The following is a 13,793-nucleotide window of genomic DNA, read 5'->3' as shown; positions in this document are numbered from 1 at the left end:
CTGCTTGCATTCAAAGTAATTTGGTAATATGGGCTTATACAGATTGACATTCACGATACATATGGTCATTCTTGTATGAAATGTACATCACATTACAGTCATATTGTAACAAGAGTTGTCATAGTGTACTTAGGACCAATGCTATGTGATGCCACTTCCTGTTTCGTTAACGGTTAAAAGGCTGTGTTCTATCGCTTCCCGTGATGTCACTTCAGGGTGCGGTCAAATTACATCACTTCCTGTGACATCATCAGAGGTCAAGGTTCATGTCATGTCACTCCCGCTACCCATAGTATTTTGGTGAAATTACATCCCTGCTAAAAGACCCTTTTCCATCTTTGATGAGCTTTAAAAGGGACCCGGCTCATTTAAAGCTGCTGGCGCTGGACACTCAAACAACCAATTATATGCCCCATAAGCACTTTCTGAAACAGGATTCCAATGATAGCCAGAAATGTCAAGTAAGAAGATTTAAATGCTGGGGGTAGAGAAAATGTAGGAAACAAAATTTCATCATTGTTTTAAATGCAGTGCCTTCATCAGTTAGACACTTCTTCGCCATGACAACAGGAGAAAATAGCATAAAGAATCTACAGGAACATTTTCTTCTCTCACAAATCCATAAATCAGTAGCATAATATAGTGTTGATCTCACAAAAAATGTGTTGGCTGCTATCAGTCTAACATTCAAATAACCCGTCAATGACTAAAACACATCTGATGTGTTTATATTGAAGTCTGTGGGGCCAGTACGTGGGCTTTCAGTGTAAACAACGAAATGCAGAGCGGGCAAAAGTCTGATGTGCCACCTCATTAAAGAGCAAAGTACAGCAACATACATTTCCAAGAGGATTCCATTAGTGTAATGTACTTCTAAAGGGAAGCAGAGCATCTTTTATCATAGATACATTTACAACTGCATACACCCATTTACAAATGGCAGTCAGTTTCAGAATACCATGACATAAATAACATGTGTTTATTTAATGTATTCATTTGGGGTTTCAAATAACATGGACCTGGCCCTATCAGGCGTCAGAGAACTGCAAATATCAAAACATTTGAGTTCGTTTTTACATAAATATTGATGAACACGAACACATCTTTGGTATACATGAGGCAACGAATAGAACGCTACTGCGAACATAGAGATCACACTATTAGAAATGTGCAATAACATGATGTAATGTGTTCAGTACTTTAACATTAGAAAAAGTTTGTGCAAGGAAAGGAGAGAAAATCTAAACGTGAAAAGGGGTAGGGCGAGGGAGTAAGACAATTCACAAAGAAGCCACCCCTGGCTTACCCAAAGGAAATCAGAAATAAGTCAGTTTCCTACTTCTTTGTTTATCAAATACCCGCCACCAGGTTTAAGTCATGGGTGAGATTAAGGTACTTCTCTATAAATCACCCAAATTGTTCCTTGATGCTTACCAATGCACTGCAGTGAAGGTCAGAGGAAAGTAGTGTGGTATGAGGTCTACGTATGGGAAAAGATGGGTCAATCAGGTCAAAGATGGGTCAATAGCCTATCGTTCATGCTGGCCGGCCTGATTGAAAAATACATAAAGGGTGCTCCTGTTTGAAGGCTCTGGGACTGCAAGTTGCTGGTACTCTGGTACCACTGTCTGAAATCAGGATTCAGGGGATGACAATATATTGACAATTCCCTGTGCTTCATGGTTCCTACCAGTAGGGCATGTGGGGTGGGCCAAATGGAGGAGCAGCAGTGCGAGCATGAGCCTTGAGCTGAGAAGCGTCAATGAGCAGGTTAGTAAGTAATTACAAACAAGCTGTGTGTGTGTGTATCTGTTTGTGCATGCATGTGATGGGGCTGTGTAGTCTATGAATGTGTGTATGTGTGAATATCTGTACTTGCGAAGGCGCGGGAGTATGTCATGAAAATTCATTGCAAAATGCTCCTGAGAACTGGCAGTGACATGACAGATATCAGAATGTTTCATGTGTTACCCTACAAAACCGATTGAAAATTGTATGAACTTGTATCCAATTTTCACAGAATGTGATTTGTAAGAGGCATCCTTTTAACCTATTTATTTTTTAACAGAATTTCTTTTAGGAAGTACCCTCCCAAATTGTTTGGTTGGTTCAGGCTTCCTCACTATGCTCGATCGCTCACACACATTTGTGGGAAATATTTACACCTCTTCAAAAAATAAATTCACCAGCCACCATGGATATTGACTTAGCCCATAGTTTGCTGTGAGAGGTTTGGTAATGATAGAGTCTATAGGAGGAACCAGGGGTGGGGCAGGAGCAGCATGGGACATAACGTGTTGGCATCTGGGGCAAAGCATCAGGGGCCCTTTTAAGTAACCCCTCTTTGGAAAATGGCTCCAGAGCTAGTGCAGTTGCATGGTGTGAGCAGCCTAGGCTGCAAAGTACATTTTGAGAGAGAGGGACAACAACCAATGACGTCAGATGGGCATTTCTTCCACCAGAAATGGTAATGGGAGAGCATACTCTAGATACAGAAAAATGAGTAGTACATCGTGATAGATCATGTTTGACAATGCTTTTAATTTGGGTAATAACATGGTAAATCTAGAGACCTAGAGGTCGTAGAATGACCCGGATACCATTGGTATTAGAGAGGCATTACTGTGACATTGCCTTACTCAGTCATGCTACTTATAGAAAGGTCAATGCGATTGAGAAAGGTGGGCTCATTGTAACTGTATCGTAAGGAAAGCAAAACAACAAAGAACATAGAATGTAATCAGAGAAACAAATTGAACTGTCCCTAGTGGCAGAAAGCAAAATCACCATTTGCAGGACTAGAATAGACATACCACCTGTATAGATAGCGAGGCAAGTCAATTCATAAAACATTGAATGCAAGAGTGCGAATGCTGGTCGAAATGTCAAAGTTGTCTGATGTTGACTGATGTTGTCTCAACACGTTTTGCGAGCAGGAGTACCACCAATAGAATGGCAGGTCTAAAGTATAAAATGAGCTTCATTTCCACAGACATCAAATCACAGAGCAAAAACAAGCCCAGTCACAAAATCCACGAGCAAGCCAAAACACACTTAATGTAATAAGATTTAATCATCATGAATACATTAGCAAACATACTAAGGTTTCTTTGCTTAATATTTTAGCACCATAACTACCATAGGTCTAAAGATATAGCTGTTTCTTGCCAGGTCTTTCGTTTGAGTCATGGGAGACGTCTGGGTGCATTCCTCAGTTCTCAACCTCCCCAGGTCTAAGACCTAATTACTATGGAGAGAGTCATATGTCCGCAACGAATTTAATCTTTGACTTCATATGGATTGTGTGTCCTGCACATGCTAGTCACTGGGTAATCTTCAGAGAGATATGAAGTAGTTGGCACTATGCAGGCAGCCTCCCCTAATTCCCGTCTTTTTTAATGTGTAAGTGATCCAAATGCCCCGATGCCCCAACACATGGTTCAGAGTGGTGGCCAGTCAAAAAGTCGAAAAAATTAAGTTGAATAATAAAAATGTCGAAAAGCAAATGTCGAAAAAAAAAGTCGAATGTTTTATTTTTTTATTGATATTTTTTTCGGTTTCGTTAATAAAAAAAGGGGCAAAACAAAAAAAACAAAAAAAAAGGGGGGGTTGGCGGGAACCCCCCCATTTCGAACTAAAAACATACAAAAATAGACATTCGACTTTTTTTTCAACTTTTTGTTTTCGACATTATGACTTTCGACATTTTGCATTTCTAATTTTTGACTATAAACCGTTCAGAGTGGCTCTCTTTTGCTACTGGGAATCCTTTACAATAAGTGGAAAGTCTCCCATGTATCAAGCCATCCACATTGACCTTGCTTGTTGATGCTTTTTAGTGTTATGTCACCTGCTCTACTTGGTCCTCTTTCTCTGTCAACTATCGTTTGCAGCTTTCGAAATCCCAACAGGACGGTAACCAGACCATCCCGCAGGGTATATAGGGATGGCTTTGCCGGTCCTGTCCTTTTGTGACAGATCAGTCTGTGATTGCCTGGCCTTACCTGGGACTATTTGGAATTGGCTAGATGGTAGGTCTGCCTATGAAGGTTCTAAAAGCACACGTGGGAGCCCTATTGTGGGCAAAAGAAGTTACAAAATAAATTGCCAAGCAAGTACTGAAAATTATAGTGGGGTATAATATGCACAATCCCACTTATAAGTACTCTCTGCAACACAGACAACAGACCCCATACTTTAAGCATCAAGCAACCGATATCATACTCTGTTATAAAAGTGCACATCACGAACATATATTTGTTCAATATGAGCAGTTGAGATTAACATGTGCTATTGTTTACTGAGCAGAGGTTCCAATCCTGGCAAGATCTACTTTAAGTCAAGAAATGGAGGACCTTTATAACACTGGTCATCGCAGTGTCACCTGCGCTCTCAACAACCTACCCAAATCCTTCCCCACTTCTACCACTGTGATGCTTGACTCTCCATACACAACAGCTCCCTTTTCAAGTTCCTTCGCCTGTTCTACAGTTATCCATGGTCTTCATTCTCAGTACCTGGCTGACTGTATTTCTGTCTACTCACCATCTTGCTCCTTCCGCTCCACCTCTGAACTGACACTCACTATCCCATGCCCCTTGTGGCACTTCTTGCTTCGGCTCTTTGTCCCGGCTCGCCCTGCTCTATTGGAACCTGCTGACCATGACAATCAAAGCCAGCGCGACTGTAGATCCCTTCAAAGCTCTGCTTAAACGTCACCTACTTGCCAACGAGCTCCCAGCCCGCTCCATCCCTCCTCCCTCCCATGCTGCATAACAGTGCAATCTTTCACATTTGTTCAGTTCTCCACTTTAGTTTGAAGCACTTGCTGCTCCACGTTAATGTTACCTTTGGAGGCCAGCTGCTTGTTATTTTGCATCTACAAATGTGTTCTTGCAAGTCGTATCTGATCAAAACTGACATCTATGTTCTTCAAATAAATCCAAAATAAATACATTGAAATACATTAAGCGGTTGCAATACCACATGAAGCACTGCAAACGTATGTGATATTACTAAATGTAAGTGACCATATCGGATCTGCCAAATTGCTCTTATGAAGTTAAGTGCTGTTGTAGCAACACTTTGATACTTAACTTTACAAGAATCAATCACTTGTCAATGCAACCATATCTAGGCCACCCCGTTGCACTGCTCATAACAAATTAGCTATTTTAGAAGGAAACTATCCCCTTAAAAAGCTTTATGGTCCATTTGTGTTGGCCCTCAAACGAAAAGTGAAACTCAACATCAGCATTCTGAGGTGTTACGGTCTTTACTTAGTTGTGTTTTGCTCCTGCCCTGTGTGAGCTCTGGCTATGTGCATTCCATGTGTTGTGTCCTGATCACTGGATGGTGGTAGCCAATTTCTGGTTGCATTATTAGCCATCAGTGGCAACTTTTAATGATGGCTTTTAAGTGTTGCGCTGCAGTCATAATGCACCTTCAACTAAAGGTGCGTTTACAAGGTCTTGATTACAGAGGGCCTCATTACGAGGTTGGAGGTAGCCATGGTGCTATTAGCGCCATGGCTGCCTCCAAAACCCTTCCGACTCCACCCTGGTGAATGGAGCAATTACCGGTCCATTCCAAGGTTGGCGGGACCGGTAATTCCCCATTCACCAGGGCCCTTCCCCATTCCCATTTGAGCCTCCATAGGGCTCAATGGGAATGGGGAAGGCGCTAATAACGGTAACGCAAATTGCAATACCGTTATTAGCTCCAGAGTCCCTTTGCGGGTCCCGTGCTTAACGCCTGGAAAAACCAGGCGTTAAGGGAGGACCCGCAAAGGGAACCCGTAGTAGGGCGGTAAGGGATTACCGGCACCGGTGCCTTTAGCGGTGCCGGTAATCCCTTACCGCCCACCTCGTAATGAGGCCCAGAAGGTTATCCATAATTGCACTACATATTTGGAGCAAATGTCTTAACTTATTTATTGACACACATGCACAAAGTTCCCTGTTACATCACATGTACCCTACCTGCCAAAAGGCTAGACCTTTGGACTTTGGTCATGACAATGAAAGCATAAATACACCAGGCAACTCAAAGATACCCAATGAGCCTGCAGGGAACCGTCTGCAGATATTGGAGGTTGTGACTATCCATGCCCCAGGTGTCTTAAACACACCCACTGTGCATGAATCTGTCGCTACCCAATAGGCAATTAAGAGGGGAAACACACAACCACAAACACAAAAACCCAGAGTGTGCCCACTGGACATAGGTAAAGAGAACACATCTACAATGTCCAAAGAGCACGGCATGTTGCGAGACCCAATCAGCACTGTACCCGGCAAGATGGCAGTGCTAAATCTGCGCATCCATATTCCGATCTGTAGATCTTTTACAAAACGTCAGCAGATCAGGAGTCGATTCTATGCATCATGGACAATATATTACTTATTCTTTAGGGACCCCAGAACACATTCTACATTTCCAGATCATTCCATTGACTTCCTTAACATAAAGTACCACAAGTGCCGTATTTCATACCTTTTGTTTGGTGCACTGGGTCGACAGACCAACACTCAGTGCAGACACGATGGTGGAATCTGTCTTTTCTCCATTGAAAAGAAGCCAGTTCTTCTCTTATATGCCGCATCATACTACTGATATGAGCTGGAGTACACTATAAAAGGTGGACGTACTGGCCTTTTCCACTTCGTGGTCATTGCAGACTTTGTGGTCCTCCACACAGTCTGCAGACCACTATGGCGACAGGCTCAAAAATCCTCAATCCATCTCCAACCAATTAGAATTGCTTTATTTTATTAGTAAAGTCCATGGTTCTGCCATCCTGGTTAACAAGTAGATCAACCGATTCAAATCAAAGAAGCTGGTTCTAAAATAAAGGCATTTCTGGCCAAAGACTGATGCACATGGCCAGACTATCTCCAACTTGATTTTCTACTTTTTCGGATTGTTTAATAACAAATGAGGAATCGATTTGTACCAGACCAAATACCATCTTCCCATATACTTTGGTTGTAAATCTCTCCTTCAGATTATATTGTAGGTGAGAGCAGAAATTCACAGTGGGAGTTTTCTGCATCCCACGACTTTGCCCCTTGGATTAACCTTCAAAAAACTTTCCCCACTAAATTCAAAGTTGCAAATATACTGCACGGTTTCTTCAAACAGGGCCAACGTTATTAGCATATAGAGCTTTTACCATGCGAAATGTAGCCTAACCATAGCTGCCTTACTTCTTGTTCCTAATATTTACTAACTCAAACTGAGATTCTTGGAATTGCTTTAGAAAACTCAAGAAGTTCATGGTAGGCATACTCCCGGAGATTCAGGATATTACAGTTTTGTGATTCGAGGTTCCCGAAAGACTAGCCAATAGCCAGCGCATTTTTTTTTTTAATGGTGTAACCACATTTTGCACCTTCTGGGATCTATTGAGGGTGGTGATAAAGAGTGAATGTTATTGATTAGACTTTCTATAAAGGAAGCTGAATCACTTACAATTTATAGTTAGAGTTACATGAGAGATGTGTTCAAAGTCCCTGCAGAGAGGCATGAGAGCTAAACCTTTACTTATTGGATACTGAAAAATAAAGTTTGTAACATCTGGTGGCTGAGGTGAGGAAGGAGGACAGGAACATCCAGCTGTTTAAGAGGACATCACAGTTCCCGGCTGAGGGTGGGAAACTTGTGGTCTCCCGAGGAAAAAAGACAGAAGAAGGCAAAGAGGTTGGAGCAGATGGTGAGGCAAAAAAGATCAATTCCCCTTGAAATAGTTCATTTTAAGGCATCATGGTATGATTCATTGCCAAGAGGCAGTGAGGATGAGGTAGGGCAAACAGGGGCTAAGAATATAAGACTAGAGTGTATTCCACAAAACAAGCAGCAGTCAAACGTCAATGCTGACATGATGTCATGGAGGGTGACTGTATACATCCAGAACCATGAGAAAGCCTACACGTAGAAAGCACAGTACAGAGTATGAGGTTCACAAAGGCACTGATTAGGAGTAGCCCAACATGTAGGAGTAGAATCAGGAACGTGCTGTGCCAGGCACACCCAGTAAGGGACGGGCTTCATAGTAGTATGGCTCACAACTGTGCCAAAGAGCAGTTGAGAGGTCCAGGATGATTAAATAGGAGCAGTGTGCGCTTCCAAGGGTTACTTTTCTGCAAAGGGGCGGCAACTGCAATTTTGAAGTTGAGATGAATGTGTCGTTGCGTGGAGACTGGTAAAACGGGTGGGTAAAGAGGCCTGATGAGGAGAGGGTGTTGAGGACAGTGTGAATGACGGCATTAGAAGGACTCAGGAGAGGGTGGAGTTTTCAGCTGAGAGCAGAAGGTCTGAGTTGAAGAAGGGCAGTCATGAATCTCAAATGTTATTGATTTTTTACTTAATCATTTGCTGGGTGCCTTGATTGTGAGACCGTTGTAAGGCATTCAGGAGATATGAGAGAGATGTTGGCATTTTCTTAGGCGATTGAATGCAGGAAGCGGATGAGTGTTGGAGAGAGGAAAGACTTGAACTGGTCCGCGCAAAGGTGAGAGCATCGTGAGATACAAGTAGGGACTCATGGCCTGGTGGCTGTGATTCTCTACATTCTCAGAGGTGAGTGGCCGCCCACTTAGCTTCGTCCGTAGACACATGACACTTTTTCTTGTGTGAAATTGTCTAATGTTGTTATCTTATACTAATCAGAATTACAACTTTTGAAAGGTAGCTTTCAGTGATAATAAATGAATGGCACAGCTTGTAAATTGCAGTAAGCATGCCACGGAGTTCAACAAGTGTCTCTACTGAATCCAGGCCAATCTATTCCAAAACAAAGTAAACGTAGAACAGAATACATGAATAATACAAAGTTGTCTGGACCCCCTCAAGCCAGAGGCAGGAATGCATTGGATGAGTTTTAATATTAATAAATGCACGATGATGCTTTCAGGTCTCAGCAGTAGTCAGGAAAACTAGAACAAAGAAGATACAGCAGTTGCACATTAATACTCAAAGTGAAGCAGGTTGTGATACATAAATAAATATATTGGACGCATTCTAGGCCTACAAACGTTGTTTAGGAGCAATAGAAGAAGGCAGTTGATATCTGGAATATTGCACTCAACTGTGGGCATCATATGTAGAAAAAGACACTAGTGAGTTTTAAAAAGCAAACTCATCAAATGCATACAACTAGAATGAGCACATCCTAGTGATATTCTCCATAATTGCGGGTGTCGCACTGCTGCGGGTTCTGTAATCACAGTTAAGCTGTTGCACCCCCTTCATATTTGCAGCTATTGTCAATTTTCTCTTAGCAGCAGTTCAGATGGCTTGTTAGAGAAGAATGATATTGGTTCACACACCACAGGTTTAGCTAGAAACACACTGAAGAGATCGTAGAAGATTGCTGGATCGGAATTGTCCTTTTGTTTTCTTACTTTGATAGTAGATTGCCAGAGTTTGTTATGCCACATTCTACATTCATGTAGATCATAGCTAAGTAACTGTCCAGATTCAGGAAACTGGCAGAAAATTGATTTAAATCAAATAACACTGTACGTTTATTTTTCCCAAACTATAAGAATAGGTCCCTATGCAACGAAGGGACAATATTCAATACTTTAAAGTTGTGGTCTAGTGAGCTACCACAGAGGTGTGTGTTTTGAACTGAGAATAACATAGTGGGAAGCTTCTACCGGAAAAGGCTCTCACTTCAGGAACATATATCTTCCTGTTATAAAATTGTATCTCATTTTTATGTAGTACAATATAAGCGAACTCAATGTACTGGGCCCCAAAAGCTGTAACTAATAAAAGCTAATATATAAGCTATTGGAAAAACAACCTACAAAACCCTTATTTCTACATTGTAGATAAGTTGAAACTGATCTGTAGAGGAGCAGACGAGTATGTCACTAATAGAGTCTGCACCCTCATCTCCGTCATCTTAGAACAACAGTAGAAGAGCCATATGTGGGACACTAGGTATGGTACCAATACCACACCGAGTGTATGAGAGATGTTATGCATTTAGACAACCGTATCAAACGTGTCCTCGCACTGAGATGGTTGGAGAATGTCGACATACACCACTGAACATAGAAGAGCTGTAGGTGCAAACTGACAGATGCAGAGTGACGTCATAAAGGAAAGACACAAGGACCCACTGAAACAATATGCAAATACTTAAAGAACAAAGCTGTAACTGAAGTGACAAGAGAAACATGTAATCAAAATGAAGAAATCATGTGCACCAGAGAAATATGTAAGAAGATATAAAGTGAATGTATATACGCAGAAATGCCTGGTAACTGATACATATAGAAGCTTGCTGCAGCTGCAGGAGAAAACAATGTGACTAAAGCAGCCATGAGAAAAAGATGGACGTCACACTTGTGTTAAAACCAATCGAGCTACCTCAGAGACAGACCACGGCTGCAGAGTAAGGAGATGCTGGGAAAATAGCATTGTGGAAGGAATAAAAAGGATTCTATTGTCCTGGGATCAAGGATGCCACATCAGCAAATAATTGCAAGGCATAAAGGGAGTCCAAGGGGATAAGCAATGTACGAAAGACATTTCGCTTAGATTAAGCAGAAGCAAAAACATCTGCAAATGACAAGTATTGGACTATCAAGGATGCAAGAAGCATTTGTAAGCTGGAGTGATCAAGTCTCCAGAGGCCAAGAGGGGTAATAGCACCCAGCACAATTAAATCAAATAGCAGTAAATAAAAGGTCGAAATGGATAAAATCATTGTCTCCTCACACGTGACTCAGAAGTCGAAAACAAGGGCCATTCATTAAGATCCAGATGATGGTAATGGTGTACCTACACTCCCTGAAAAGTCCCAGAGCTGAGATCAGACTGCAAGTTCAACTATAAAGAAGAAGCCTTGGTTTAGGGCCTGACCGATGAGAGATGGACTAATTGGGCAAGCAGATAGTAGTCCGACATTGTTCTCTGCACCAGAGTTTCGTTTTGCTTATGGGCTGCTAACTAACTGAAAGTCCAAGGTTGGGAGAGAATGCTAACCAATCATAGGGGTGTATGTAGCCACATGATATACAGTGTTATAAGGGCCAATCCGCTGCTGTTACTCTGCTATAATCTGTATAATACGTAATTAGAGGTAGTTCAAGGCGTGCCTACCAGATAAGAAGGTAGCCAATTATATCACTAACACCCAAACAAAGTATAGGTACATATGTTCCCCTAACCAATCCATCCATTCAATATGTTTTAAGTTTGCCACATAGGATGTCATAGATGACGCACATTGAGGTATAAAACCAGTGAGTGCGTGGACTGCAGCTTGTTCTTTGCCAGATTGCCCTACTTTATTGAACTGATAATAAAGTAGTATTTTGCCATTTTCTTTGAGTCTGTCCGGTTATTTGGGTCCGAGATCATTATTGGTAATTCCATCGAGCACATGAGATGCTTAAAAGGTGCTATTGCACAGATCTGAGGCAGAGTGAGGACATTGATCTCTTTAACAAGGTTGGTTTTGTTCTACTCATCTTACTATTGAGCGTGACCTCTCGAGCAATGCAAATACAGCCTGCACATCTACAAACAGTATTTCCTATCAAGCAATATTACAAATAGAACCAATACAGATATTCCACCATGGGGGAGAATAGGAGGCATGTAGACAAAAAAGGGAAGCATGAGAACCTAAAAAAGGTAATAATTCTCATTGTAAAGCAAGTATACAGCAAATCCACAGTAATTCACCTGAAAGACATTATCCATGAGCTGATTGCCAGCATTCTGATAATCAATCCTTGAAGCTAGAATACAACAAAGCTTCAACAGCTGATCTCTGAGGTATGTCTAGGTGCTCTCTTACACAGCATTCATATTAAGTCTGGAGAATACTTCAACAGTTCTCAGGTTTTGTCAATAGTCAGCAAATTTGGAAAAGATTGTTCTACCACATATTACAACTGACATGTTGAAGCGTCCCCTAGCTAATCATCACATTTTTAATGGATTCGGTTAGCAGAATTCTATGTGCTGTCCCGTTCGGTTGTTCAGCATCACATTCAAATGCAAGAGATCCCCTCAACAGTTAACGGGTGTGAGTGGGTGATATAAAGTGAATCAAAGATGGGTGCAGATAAAGGAAACCATTGGTGAGGCTTCAAGCATTTATGAAGAGCAAGTACTGTAAGAAAAGCAAAAGCAAAAATAGTATTGGGTATGCAAAAAAGGCAAACATTATAGGAGAAATCCCACATAAATGTTCAAAAAGAGAATTCACCTACTTCTTTGGCAGAACCCTTTCTATTATCATTGTCATCGTTATTATCATTATTAGGAATTTATCGAGCATGGACCTAAATTTGAGAAGCAATGGTGTACTTTACAATTATAGGGGAAAGAACATAGTGAGGGTGCAGAGAAACAAGGGACAGGGGAGCCAATAACAGAGGAGTGGGAAGGTGGGCAATTTGTCATCAAGGGGTCTACAAGCAACCAGGGGGAGAAACAGTGGGGATCAGATCATGTAGTCTCCGGTAGGGTGGGCCATGGAGAATTTGTGGGCCTATACGACTTGAAGAGGTGGGTCTTGAGCTCCTTTGTGAACTGTAGAAGTGAGGGAGTGAGTCTGATGTTGACAGGTAGGAGGTTCCAGGGTCTTGGGGTGTAGACAGAGAAGGCCGGTCTTCTGGTTTTTCCTTTTCTCCTTCCTGCACTGGCTAAGCTCAAGTCTGCACATATCCTTACTTCTGCTGTATTACAGGCTTCCATAGATGCTGAGCTTCTCAGTGAGGTCGCCTGGGTGACAGCCCTGTAGATGATGCAGTAAGATTCGAAGAGGATACAGGCTTGAAGCAGGAGGCAGCACAGTTCAGGGAGGATCGGGAGGATGCAGTCAAATTTGCAGAGCCCTTTCACGAGACGTGCTGTATCATGCAGGACACATTTCAGGGGTGCCACGGTAGTCCCTGGAAAGTCTTCCAAAAGGGCATTGCCAAATTCCAGGTGGGAGAGGACCAAGGCTTGGACAGCCGATCTGAAGTTGTTTTCTGTGAATGGAGGGCTCGATTTTCCACAGGAGAGAAAGTCGGTACCAAGCTATTTGTGCCTTCCTTGCTATGTGCTGTTTGAAGGAGTGGTGTGTGCCGATGTAGAACACAAGGCACTTGTCGCAAGTGGCTGGTTGGGGTGTGAATCCCTTGAGATGTTAGGCTATTCAGTTATGTTGTTCAGGAGTAAGAATTCAGTCTTAGAGCAGTTGAGCTTCAGGTAAGCACTGGACATCCACGACTGGATGAATGACAGGCAGGCCTTGAGGCTGTGGATGTCTTCAAAAGAATATATCTTGAGCTAGAGCCATGTCGCTTCTGTGGATTGTTGGATGTGGAGTTGTGCATGGCAAGGAGTGTTCCAAGTGGTTCCACGCAAATATTGGGATCACGGAAGAGGGGGCAGATCTATGTAGGATTCGATAGGTGTGCAATAGAAGTAGGTATGTAAGTATGTATATGATATTTAAGATGCAAACCTGATTAGAAAGTAATAGGGTGTTTGCTGTACAAAAACAAACAGGAATGTACAGGGAGAGAAGGGCAGGGATAGTAGAAGGTGGGGAGGAGCTATCATATGTTCCAGTTTCTGAAATGTCTGGTAAAAGATACATTCTTCCAATGTTGGCAGGAAATGGTGGCTGCGGCAAGCAAGTGTGCCACCAAGCCATCCTTCAATCCGACAAAAGGGCATTCCTGTGGGGACATCCCCATGATTTCTGGGAATACAATTAATCAGGGGTTCGTTCTTGCAATTATAGACCTTGATAAGATACATAGGTGCTGGAC

At 42.2% G+C, this 13,793-nt stretch overlaps 1 protein-coding gene across 8 annotated transcripts in view; it reads right to left on the bottom strand.

The window, feature by feature from the left end:
• SHANK2 (SH3 and multiple ankyrin repeat domains 2) overlaps positions 1-13,793 on the bottom strand; it is a 4,166,579-nt gene that overhangs the window by 1,600,703 nt on the left and 2,552,083 nt on the right. The gene's annotated exons all lie outside the window — the stretch shown is intronic.

This window comes from Ambystoma mexicanum, chromosome 11 (genome assembly GCF_040938575.1).
Source record: "Ambystoma mexicanum isolate Mex_15411 chromosome 11, UKY_AmexF1_1, whole genome shotgun sequence".
In the NCBI taxonomy this organism is placed as follows: Eukaryota; Metazoa; Chordata; class Amphibia; order Caudata; family Ambystomatidae; genus Ambystoma; species Ambystoma mexicanum.
Note: the sequence above shows the minus strand (reverse complement) of the source record. Positions and strands in the feature narration are given on the sequence as shown.